Here is a 3,256-nt window from a genome sequence, read left to right as displayed (position 1 = left end):
GAACACATACTTCACACACATACTTCACATGCAATGCATTTATCAAATTCAAAGCGGATTCAACCGCGGAAATGCTCTGATGTGCTCAATTTTTCATAAGGATAAGAGTACATTTAGAAAAATTGTCTCCTTTGATCTACAATCACTCGGCATTGTTGACTTGCGGCTTTTCACAACCACTAACATTGATGGAGGTCTTCATTGTTGGCACACACTCATCACTGTCTGGCAATCCACAAACAAACATGCATACAGTCATGTGACATACCTAGCCTCTCAACCACAAACGGGCATACAATTTTGTGGCAAGGTTCAATTGGTAAGCACACCCATCCTGTAGGCAAAACGCTCCATATGCAATATACAAGAGGCACATCCACAACACAACGTATAACGTGGTTTGGCAAGTTGCCTACATCCATGGAACAATGCCACTAGGGTTTCATATTTGCTCAATACTCTACTCTAGTTGCACCCACACCCAGATTTTCCCAGCATAGAGAACTGAGAGGGCATCACGATGCCAGTTCAACTGATAGCACCCACTCACAAATTTTACCAGCATCAAACTATTAGGGCACAAAAATGCCAATACAGCTGACAGCACCCACTGAACTACCCTTTCATATTACAAAAATGGGCTTATAAGAATGCCCTACACATGAAACACATCTATCATAGGTTCATCAATGTTCAACCCTATGTTTTGCATACATACATGGATACAGATAATATAATAAAGCAGATGCAAGGATGGAAATCTTACAACCCTTGTTTGAGTCAACGCTGGTATCCTGGAGAAGCTCTGGGAGACTGGAACTTCATTGGAGGTACTCTGGCAGTAGTGGTGGGGGGGACCCCTCCTTTCCTTCTCTATCTGTCGTCTTCTTTCTTCTTCCTTTCCTTTTCTCACTTGTGGAAGCTTTCAATATTTTCAACAATGACACATGCATTCCCACATGCCCATACATCATACATGCAACATGAATGCACAAGGGGAAGCTTTCACCCTTTCTTTTCCTCCCTGGCGGTGTGCCTAGACTTTTTCCATATAGAAAATAAAACAGAAATAGAACTCTATGCTGACTGGAAAACTACCAGAACAGAAACCTCCTGCATATATAACCCTAAATAAAACAGAATAAAATAAAATAAAATTTTCAAGATTAACCCCAAAACAAAAAAATTTCCTACCAACCCTTATTAGACCAAAATCCTGGTTTGTCTTGATCTGGGTTTCAGGTTTATAGATTGGGTCATGCCAGTCTAGCCATGCACATGTAACTGCATCAATTAATTTCAGACTTGTTTCAAGAATTTACTTTCCGGTGAACTATCAACACCATGTCTCAGTTAGTGCATGACATTACCTGACTATTCAGAAAGTGTTCTTGCAGCTAATTAGAGGTTCTGTTATTTGTTTGGTGAAAGAGTTTCAGTGATTTTCTTCGAACTAATATCTCCTGTATTTCCTTCAGAAAGTAGACTAATTTTAGTCTAAGGAGTAGAACTAGTTGTTTGAATTACAATCATTACTAGATCTTGTCAGTTTTAGCATAAAAATACAAGATCTTGATGGGACCATTGGACTGTGGGTCTCTCTTCCTACAGTCTATTCCGTGAATCTCTTCGACATTGAAGAGTTGTCACCAAAGTGAGCTGACACATCCTGTGGGCTCAAGGGCTCCGTGATGCATTTAACAAAACTGTTAGGATAGGTTCAGGAAAACTGACCCATAAGATGGGTGATATAATGATAAGTTAGGACAGAACAGGACAGAATAGAGAGTTCTGATATCTCAGAATCTAACAGTACGGTGAGGCTGAAATTAGACTCAAGTAGACTGCTGAGTAGGTTGTATAAGACCCCCAAATATCAAACGGATCCAATGGTCGGATCTGCAGAAACAGTAGGTAACAGAAAATAGAAACTTTAGAAAGACAGAATTTAGTAACTTCTAAGACAATAACTCACAGTCTGTGATCAGTTGACCCTCCAATTCTGGTCGAAGGTAGAGAGTACTGAAGCAAATAATACCAGAAAAGTAGGCCAATCCAGTGGCTGGATTGGCTGGACTGAAGATGCAGAGCTCTGCAACCAGAATAGGCTGAGAACTGAAGTTAAAAAACCTGCAGACCTGAGTAACAATGGGATAACAAACAAAGAATGAAAAGGGTGGAGGAAATTATGGAGTGAAAATCAAAACCAACTTCAGGATCAGTGGGCTGCTGGAACACCACTTTCAGATTTGAAGCCACTTGCTAAATCACTTAAAAAAAAATTCTGAAGAAAGAATTAGAGGAAAGAATGGAGAAGAGAGGGATATGGTCTGGCTTCACTACCTAGACCTATGGCAGGCTTCACCATCCACTAGTCTAAGGTTTCACCACTTTGGTTGCAACTGTGTCACCACTCACCACAAGGCTATGCTCCATTGAAGGGACAATTGCTTGAAAGCTAATGGAGGGCTGTTCCATCACCTGTATTTATAAAATATGTTAACTTAGAACTTAAGAAATTAACAACTTTTTAGAAGATCTAGTTGCTATACCCAAAAAGGACAGAAATAAATTTAAAACCTATGTTGCTAATGGTTTAACAACTAAAACTAGCACAAAAATGGAAAATATGACAATAGTAGTTACTGTATATGACCAAAACATGGGCCCACAGAATCTACCAAAATAACTCCCCCAAAGTTTCTGGTCAATGGCCATATATGGGGGCAGAACATGGGCTTTTAGTGAGACGGATCGATGGAAACATGATGGGCTTAAGTGTAACCAGAATATGGGCCCAAGTATGGGCATGAGTGCATGACTGTAATTTAAGTCGATGGCTTAGTATGGGCTGGTTATAACTTAAGCCAATGAGCCTAAATAGGTACCTGGTTGAGCTGGTCTTTCTTCCAGCTACGCTGGCACTGTTCAAGCTCCACATCACTCTCGGGTGATTCTATCTATCCCATGCATTGTTCCTCACTCCATCAACCTAGGTTACGCCGTTACAGTATGGATTCCATATGGTTCAGTAGTTGATTTCCGTGTGAACCTTCTGATTCATCCTTGCTAACATAGTTTCAAAGTGCCTTGTTCCCCAAGGTAGGATTACTCATGAGGTAGCTGCCTCCTGGGTTTAGCCAGTTTGAGCAGGCAATCTAGTCAGGATGTCTAGAAATGATCAATGCATATTCTGGTGCGTGCCATATTATTGGTGCACATCACCTTGGTCAGGAATGTGTTCCTCTCCCCCCCC

The 3,256-nt window shown here is 40.8% G+C and overlaps 1 protein-coding gene across 1 annotated transcript in view; it reads left to right on the top strand.

Annotated features, from left to right (window-relative positions):
• Positions 1–3,256, top strand: part of LOC122084578 (probable WRKY transcription factor 32) — an 18,105-nt gene that overhangs the window by 13,869 nt on the left and 980 nt on the right. The gene's annotated exons all lie outside the window — the stretch shown is intronic.

Source organism: Macadamia integrifolia, chromosome 7 (assembly GCF_013358625.1).
Source record: "Macadamia integrifolia cultivar HAES 741 chromosome 7, SCU_Mint_v3, whole genome shotgun sequence".
In the NCBI taxonomy this organism is placed as follows: domain Eukaryota; kingdom Viridiplantae; phylum Streptophyta; class Magnoliopsida; order Proteales; family Proteaceae; genus Macadamia; species Macadamia integrifolia.
The sequence above is the reverse complement of the archived record's forward strand: the minus strand, read 5'-3'. Positions and strand labels throughout refer to the sequence as shown.